The following is a 9,729-nucleotide window of genomic DNA, read 5'->3' on the forward strand; positions in this document are numbered from 1 at the left end:
TTATTCACAGCAACACTCGCTGTATTCAATATGTTATTTATAATAATAAAAGATCAGAAAACAGAATAGCTGTTATTAACTAGTTAATTATGCATAAAATGGCATTTTTTTATATTATAATAATTAGGAGAACAGATTCTGAAATAAGTTTTTACTGCCTGTTGGCTGTGTAACTGTGGGAAATTACTGACTCCCCTAGTCTTTCCTTACATTATCTATAAAAGAAGAATAGTCATACCTATTGCATAGGCTTGGTCTGAGCATTAACTGGGGAAAAATGAAAAGTAAAATTGCTAACATTTATTGAGTGCTTACAATAATTCAGGCATTCTTCCAACTATTAATATTTTGCATATATTTTAAAATTAATCTTCATAAAACCATAGTAAAATCCTCATTTTAAAGATGAGGAATCTGATGTACAGAGGGTTGAGCAAGGTCACTCAAATGAAAGATGTAGGAGTATGGATGCTTACCAGACAGACTCCAACAGCCTGGCCCATAACTGCTGGGTGTCTGACATCTGGGAGGACTCAATAAACACAGATGATTATTGCTATTATATATTAATTTAAAAGATCATAAAGAACTACATGAGAATAAAGAGTGCCTGTCTTTGGGTGGTGAGCCTATAGATATGATTTTTATTCTTCTATTATTCTGTGTTAGTTTTAATTTTTTATTGTTAACTCCCAACTTTATACTGCAAGAAAATAAAACAAACTTAAAATAAGCTGAAAGACAAGAATCTGAGTTCTACTTCCACTTCCACCACTGCTGAAAGTAATTTTACTAAGTTGTTCACTTCAGTGGTTCTTCAGTATTCTTAAATACAAAATAGAGATATTTAACACTGACTTTTGATATTTTTAACAAGTTCTTTTAAAAAATACAATTTTTATTTATTTCTTTTTAAAAGATTATATTTATGTATTTGAGAGAGAAAGAGAATATAAACAGGGAGGAGAGGCAGAGGGAGAGGGAGAAGCAGGCTCCCCACTGAGCAGGGAGCTCAATCACAGGGCTTGATCCTAGGACCCTGGGATCATGCCCTGAGCTGAAGGCAGACATTTAACTGACTGAACTACACAGACACTCCAAGGAAATACATTTTAGAAGCCTAGTAAACAGGGATGCCTGGGCTCAGTGGTTGGCTCAGGGTATGGTCCTGTGGTCCTGGGATCGAGTCCCACATCAGGCTCCCTACAGGGAGCCTGCTTCTCCCTCTGCCTATGTCTCTGCCTCTCTCTGTTTGTCTTTCATGAATAAATAAATAAAATCTTTAAAAAAAATCCTAGTAAAGAGATCAACATATATCCTCTCTGATTGTAGTTGGGAGTGGTAGGAGATTTAAAGAGGGAGTAAACAAAGTGGGGAGGCCTGGACTGCTATACCCCCACAACACACACACACACACACACACACACTCACACACACACTCACAGACACACACACTCAAGGAAGGTTTATTTATGGCTGCAGTAACAAGCAATCTCAAATTCTCAGTCACTTTAGTCAACGAAAATTTCTTGCCTGTGCTATATGTCTAAGATATGTGATGAGATGTGGAAAAATGGATTAAACTCCACAGGGTTACACAGGGATCCAAATTAAAGGAGACTGTTCCATCTCATGGCTTTATCTCCAAAAGTTCATGGACTCCTTGGTTGTGAGGACAGGGGAAGAAACAGACTAGATAATTGCATAGTCTTTATTCTCCTTTACCAGGAAGTGAGAGGTGTCACTTCTTACATTTCCATGGGAGAACTGGTCACACTGCCCAGCAAACAGTGACAGGACCATGAAGTACAGTCTTGCTTGTGGCTGGCAGAGAGGGAGAAGCAGTTACTGAAGAAACCCAGCAGTTTCCTTCAGATGCATCAAGGAATCCCAGAAGGATCCTCGGAGCAGTCTTACTGCATCACTCCATGAAATGTTTTATCCTATCCTTCCCGCGCAAGTAGTCTGTGAGTCTTTGAGGTCTGCAAAGACTTTCAATAGCTGCCCCTTTTTTATTTTTTTAATAAATTTATTTTTTATTGGTGTTCAATTTGTCAACATACAGAATAACACCCAGTGCTCATCCCGTCAAGTGCCCACCTCAGTGCCCGTCACCCATTCACCCCCACCCCTCACCCTCCTCCCCTTCCACCACCCCTAGTTCGTTTCCCAGGGTTAGGAGTCTCTCATGTTCTGTCTCCCTTTCTGATATTTCCCACTCATTTTTTCTCCATTCCCCTTTATTCCCTTTCACTATTTTTATATTCCCCAAATGAATGAGACCATATAATGTTTGTCCTTCTCCAATTGACTTATTTCACTCAGCATAATACCCTCCAGTTCCATCCACGTCGAAGCTGCCCCTTTTTTAAATCCTGATATGAAATGAGGGCATGAATCTATGTTACATTGCCTCATCGACCCTTCCTGTCCTTACATTTTGAGGTATAAACAGATGTCCATTTTCATTTTTCATTGAGCACAATCAATAATGTGGTTCTGCACTGTGCTTTTCAGTCAATGTCACCTTCCAGATGAAAAAGGGATTCGACAAAAATAAGGAACTCTGTGTCCAAATTAATACCAGAAATACTGGGAAAAAATAAATAGGTATATTTATTGCAGAATTACTTGCCTTTAATATGCAAGCATAGTTGTAATTTGCCATGAGGTAATTATACCATGTGGCATTTTCCCAGGAGCAAAACTCTTTTCTCATCGAACTCTTATTCAAATGTCTCCAACAGGGCAGCCCTGGTGGCCCAGCAGTTTACTGCCGCCTTCAGCCCAGGGCATGATCCTGGAGACCCAGGATCGAGTCCCATGTCAGGCTCCCTGCATGGAGCCTGCTTCTCCCTCTGCCTTGTCTCTGCCTCTCTCTCTCTCTCTCTCTGTGTGTCTCTCATGAATAAATAAATAAAATCTTTTAAAAAATAAAACAAAAAAACAGAAGTCTCATGCTCCCTAGAACACATGTAAAAAAATGTCACATATTGTAAAATATGTTATCTAAAGCACAACCAATATCATGAGGCTCATGGATGTGTTGTGAACCATATTTTAGCTTATCCTATTGTTTCTAATGCCTTCAACAGCCATGGGAGTTAAATGCAGATAAGCAGGCCCCAAATCCCTAATCCCACATGATAGTGGGTGTGAAGTTGCTTAGCAGTAGTGCTCCTGACCTAACTGTAATAGTGTTACATCAAAATCTTTACACGGTGCGATGCAACAGGGGAGCTAGTTTTCAACACTAACACTAAGAAGTGAGAAACCCCTCCCATCTATTTTTTTTTTAGAATAACAGAAAATATTTTACTAAAATATAAGATTTACAGAAGTTTCCAGACAAGCCATAAAAAATGGTCACAAGCTCTTTCTTGAAGGAAGGATTCTACACTTGACAGCTAAGTCACAATGTTATTAGTGAGGGCTGTGATGTGTGTTTAATGTTTCCATTTTGGTTCAAACAATCAAGCTTGTCCCTCTATAGCATCTAAATAAAGTTAGGCTTGGCTAGAGAGCATATTCGAAAGAACTGGTTAGCTGCTTTTAACCGATGCAATTAGATCACCATAAAAAGGGCGAAAGGAGCCCATAAAATTAAAATAAAACTACCTCTCCCCCTCAAAAAAATAATAAAGAAAAACACCCACACCCCTGCAGCTAACCCTGACAACTACCTTCATTCACAGTGCTTTATACTTAAACCATGATGGGGGAAATGAATAAAAGCAGAGGGGCCACTGCTTTTAAACGTTTCACAACAATCCAGCCTCTGCTCATGCTTTACAACAGTGAATCAGGACAAGACATAGATTTTCTAGGTGCATTTAATCACCAAAGGACTGAAGATGTCTGGGCTTTTATTCTGTAATGTGTCTAAGATATGTCCATTAAGTGCAAACAAAAAAAGGAAGAAGTCTTGGCAGAACAGGAGAAGTGATGCACACCTGATGATCGGATGGATTTTAGATATTATTCACGGCATATAGCCTAGTCCCATGCTCTCGCTGTTTCTATGGCTTGGGCTTCGCTGGTCTTCCACTGCTCTGCTACATCATTTGCTAACGGATCATCTGGATTGGGAGCACTTAACAAACCCTGGATCGATAGCAGAACTGTGTAGATCTGCAGCTCTGGGGACCACTTATCTTTCAAAATATCTAAACATATTCTTCCCAACTTGTCTACATTAGGATGATAAATTTTGGTTGTGAAACGTACTTTAGGGGCTGCCATTGGTTATTCTTCTGGAAGGAATAGTTCAAGTGTGAAAGTCCCTCCCTCGAAGAGGGAATCCTGGGGGCCAGCAATGACTACATGAAAATAACGGAGGTCGCTCTCATCTGGTTCTGATTTAATGCCAGGAACTGGTTCTGCCAGCAAACGCTGGGTTTCCTTGATAATCCTGCAGGGCAGCCTGGACATCTTGTCAGATCCTGAGTTCTGCCTCTGGTCTCTACTCTGGCTTCACTTGCCTCATGCACGAGTGGAAGTGAAACACCTCCCATCCAAAGGAGGAGAATGAAGCATCCTCTGTGTCAACAGAGCTCATCCAGCAAAGAGAAGACAAAAAGAACTGAGCATTCAGGCCACAGAGAGCTATAGAGCCAAGCAAACAAACACCGTGCCTGAGACAATCTCAACATTTTGCAAAACCTCTTCAAGATACGATTCTGGGGATGCCTGGGTGGCTCAGCCATTGAGCATCTGCCTTTGACTCAGGGTGTGATCCCGGGGTCCGGGATCGAGTCCCACATAGGGCTCCTGCAGAGAGCCTGCTTCTCCCTCTGCCTGTGTCTTTGCCTCTTTCTCTCTCTGTCTCTCATGAATAAATAAATAAAATCTTTTTTTAAAAAAGATACGATTCTGAATAAACAAATTGATAAAGACTCACAAAGATGGGGTAACTCTTTGTAAGTCTATAAATGAGGCCTGAAAACAAAGGGTCTCAAAAGAGAAGTTACCATGCCAACCTAAATGGTGATATTTTGTAAGTTAAGAATGTCCTGTGTCACAAAAAGAAATGGTTTAGCAGAATTCAATGGATTAATACACTTGTGACCAGAGTTCACGCCCCTAGACACGTTGACTATGAGCTTCTGATGATTTATTTGTGAGAAAAAGATAACGGTTTTATCAGAACCATCTCTGAAGCAAAGAAGGAAATATAGCCAGAATCCAGGAGTGGCCCCATCCTGGCTAGATGCCTTTTTCCAACACTGGTCCCCAGAGGGATGGCCACCCACTTGACATGCTAGGCGGAAATGCTCTTTGTGACTTGATATGCCTTCGCCCTAAGCCCTTCTTCACAAGCAAAGAAAGGCACATTTATGGAGACAATTTAAAAACTTGGAACTTGTCACAGAAGCTTCAGCTTTCTGAAAAGACAATTATTGAATCACAGAAGTTCACAGTACAGCCAGGATTACTATTGACTCTAGTTTATAGTCAATTATACAAGTTACCAAGAATCTCCAGAGTGAGCATCACCGGGGTTCTCCAAACAGTCTAAGTGTCTGAAGGCTTTCTACCACTGTGGCTTATTCATGACATATGGTTGGCTCCAGTACATTTTTGGCCTATTCATTTGTAAATTAGAGAAGGGACTTACATAATTCTCTTCCCAAAGTATGTGTTTTGTAATTTTCATGTCACATGATCACACTTTTAAGAGCATAAATTCTATTTTAAATATTTTGGAAACTACAGTTTTTATTATTTCTTGCTATTTCATACATTTGATCTAAATGCCTATGCTTTTCCCCAAATCCCCTCTAATATATTTATGTTTTGAATGAAATGAAATATAACTACATGCAGAGATAGAGAGTGAGAGAGGTGGCCTCCAACAGTAGCACAATTCTCATTTCACAAATGCAGGGATAGCAAAATACATATTGGCTCCCTCTGGGCAGGAACTGTATTTGTCTTGCTTGCTAGAACAGGCCCTATGGTAAGTATTCAATATTTGCAAATTATTTAAGCAATTGCCTAGGAAAACATAGAGCTGGAAAAAATTCTTCTTTATTACATTTTTATAAAATTCTACCATCAAAGATAAATTTTGAATGAGTCAAACTGCTTTGATTCAAATTCCAACTCCGCTATTAAATATCTTTGACCTCATGCCTTAAATTGACATTCTCTGTGTTTTGGTTTTTCTTGCCTTTAAAATGGGAAAAACAGTACCCCTAACTCACAGGGCTATAATGAGGATTAGGTTAAGGTTACAATGAGGATCAGGGTTGAGGGGTTCTAGTATTCACTAAGTAAGCACTGGTCCATGTTCCTACTACTAACATTACTACCACTGTGATGACAATGACTCCCACTGCTGCTGGTTTTCTTGGCTGCAGTTTCTTCACTTTTGAAACAATGCATATGGATAATGAGAAGCTTTCAGACACTTTCAGTATACCTATTATGGTTCCAAAGAGCGAACCTCTTTGAGTGAGGTGGAGTAAGGGACTTGTTTTCAGTATCATACCAAATACCAAGATGTGAGCCATGAGGCAGTCTATAGAAGGCAGTTGCATATATGTCTGGAAGTTGGGCCCAAAATGGTACGAGGTCAGCAGAATCAGCATCTGGAAGAATCTTAAACATGAAGCAGGGAGAGATGAACTAATTAATAAGCTCTCAAGAACAACAGGGACCCATGAGGTCAAACTGGAAACTCACTTCTTCCTCTTCGTCTTACCCTCTCAACCTGTGATGATGTGGATGACCTGTAGAAGAAGCTACCCCACATCACCACAGCAGAGTTGCATCATGACTAGCCAAGGACATGGGCAAGCTGAAGGAGCTGTGGGACCAGTTGTTGTCTCATGTGAACAAAATAATTTGGTAGATCAGCGACAATGTGTATGTGTTGGTCTCTCCGCTGAACCTCAGAGTATGATGATACTCTATGGCAAACTTCTCTTGTAGCCAACTCTAATCTGAATACAGGGGAGGAGAGTCTGGAAAATGTAGTTCTAGTCAGGCTGTGTTGACACAGTATAAAGCCACTGCATCTGCAAGAGTTGAAGCACTGTAAATCCTCAAATAGGACCTAAAATATCAGAAAATAAAAGCAAAACTACTCCAGCTGAAAGGCACAAAGGTCAAGAAGCCTAAATCCTTTGGCTTCTTCTTTGTACCTCCCCCACAAGCTATGCCCTCCCCAGAACTCTTCACAGTCTGAAAGCTATCTTTATTTGAGCTCTCTTTCTCTGGAAAACAGAGAACACTGTAAAATATGTTGGATGCGTCCTATCATATCATACAGTTATGATGTCAATTTTCTGTGAGACTGTTAAGTAAGATAAAATTGGCTTTCTAGTCAAGACAATACAGATTGTTAAAAACAACTCTAGGGAATCCCGGGATGGCTCAGTGGTTCAGTGCCTGCCTTTGGCCCAGAGTGTGATCCTGGGGTCCCGGGATTGAGTCCCGCGTTGGGCTGCCAGTATGGAGCCTGCTTCTCCCTCTGTCTGTGTCTCTGACTCTCTCTCTCTCATGAAAAAAATAAATAAATAAATATTTTTAAAAAACAACTCTAGTTTCCATGATTTTTTCAGTAATAATCTGACAGAGCACTCTGAATAACCATGTAGACAACAAATGTCCTAATAGTGACTATGTCAGTATTTCAATCCATTGGTGGGGAATAAGGAAGGAGAATATGGATGCCTCCTAAAGCAGTCCAATCAATTTATGACTCCAGGATTTAAGTACGTTTAATCTGTGGGATTTATATTTGCACAAAATGTTGTCTAGGTTTTTTTTAACTATCATGATTTGATGGTAAAGATAGATGGTTTTCCTAACAATTTTTAGACTTAAAAAGAATATTAAAAATATGAAATGATAGTTACCACAAATCAAAGTGTTTGGAATGAAAACATTTTCATAGGGCACACACTCAGGATGCAGTGTGTGAGTGTGTGTGTGAGATTATGTGTGCATTTTAGTAGCTGTCTGGGATTTAGAGGTAAGAATCCCTGGGCCAGCAAACTTATTCTATAAAGAGCCAGATAATGAATATTTTAGCAATGTGGGCCATCTGATCTCTATTCCAAGTACTCAATTCTGCTACTATAGCACAAAAGAAGCCATAGACTATACATAAATGAATGGAGATAACTATGTTCTAATAAAACTTTACTTTTGAACACTAAAATGTAAATTTTAGATAATTTTCATGTTATGAAATATTTTTCTTTAAATTTTTCTCAACCATTTAAGAATGCAAATATCATTCTTAGATCATAAGACATACAAAAAGATCAATAGGCTGGCATTGGCTCATAGGCCATAGTTTTTATCAAACCCTGACCCATCTCAATGGAAATCATTAAACAATTAAGAAAACTAAAACATTTTATCCAAAAACTGCAAATATTTAACTAAATTTTCTCATGTAAAATAGATTTAAGAAACTTGAGATTTTAAATATCCAATTAACTTTCTATCTTTAAAACACAATGGCTGAGAACTCAAATCCATTTGGATACTCAAAATTGAAATGTTTCATTTCCATGGCTGTACCAAAATAGTATATATGCTTCACATGCGTGCTGTTGGGCTGAAAAATCTATTATTTCATTAAATAAGAAAAATAAATTTTTGTATTTGAGTTTGTTTTTAAATCAATGCAGGCCTTTAACAAAGTTAAGATTACTTCTTGGCTGCATAGGAGCATGTCAAGAATAATTAAATAATCTCTTGTCACATCATCACAGTTAGTTGTTGAGTATCTTGCTTTTTCTATCTTATGGAAAAAATGAAAACCTAAGCATTCTGCCAATATGTTTCTTTCCCTAGTGTTCCAAAAGTTTACAAAGCCGTCAGTTGCCATAGAAGCAAAAGAATATAAGTTGTAATGCATAAAATATGTCCAAACATGGTATGGATTATCAGATCAATCTAGTGTGTAAGAAAGACCTTCATAACCCTGCCAGTTGATTATGGGTTTTGTGTCCCACGAGGGATAAGCTTGGTATTCCATGAGGAAATATCATATTACAGTGTTGATTCCATTGTGTTTATCTTCAGCAAGTGTTCTGGGCAATGTTATCAGAGATAACAATTTTTTAAAAAGGATTTCAATCTCTTAGCAAAATCAGACTACAAATCAAGATTTAAATTTTCTCTAAAATGAATCTCGAATACAATTTAATATATATTTCCAGGGAGGAATAAAACTCTCTATTAGTTTATGTTAAATCTCCTTTGTCTATAGCCAGGCAATCTAAAATTATCTGTTTTATGCTAATTAAATAATAATAATAATATACAATGTGCAGAAAACATTTCATCCAAATAATTCAAATAATAGTATAAGAGACTATAATCCAAAATACATTATTTTATTTTATTTCTCCAAAACTCAAGTATGCCTAAGTTGTCTATTTATTTTCTGGAACTCATCTATTTTGGTTCTTTAGTATTTTCTTATTGAAATCTTTTTTACATTTTGAAAGTAAATTGGTTCCTAAAAATATGTATTTAGTATTTTACACCTCTGGTTTAACTGGAAACAAGCCACATAAGTATTTGTCTTCATCAAACAATAGTTAGAGAAAGGAATGAAAGGCATAGGATTTTAAAATAAAACAACATGAAGCCAAAATATTTAGAGGGATTTAAAGTTAAGAGAAAATGAATAAAGATATATTGACAAAAATGGCATTTCAACCTATTCTTTGGACTCTTTTACCTATTCATTAAAAGTGAAGT

The 9,729-nt window shown here is 37.9% G+C and overlaps 1 pseudogene; it reads right to left on the reverse strand.

Annotated features, from left to right (window-relative positions):
• Positions 1 to 3,971: 3,971 nt before the first annotated feature.
• On the reverse strand, positions 3,972 to 4,431 carry LOC121498810 (annotated as a pseudogene).
• Positions 4,432 to 9,729: the final 5,298 nt, after the last annotated feature.

Source organism: Vulpes lagopus, chromosome 9, assembly GCF_018345385.1.
Source record: "Vulpes lagopus strain Blue_001 chromosome 9, ASM1834538v1, whole genome shotgun sequence".
Lineage (NCBI taxonomy): Eukaryota > Metazoa > Chordata > Mammalia > Carnivora > Canidae > Vulpes > Vulpes lagopus.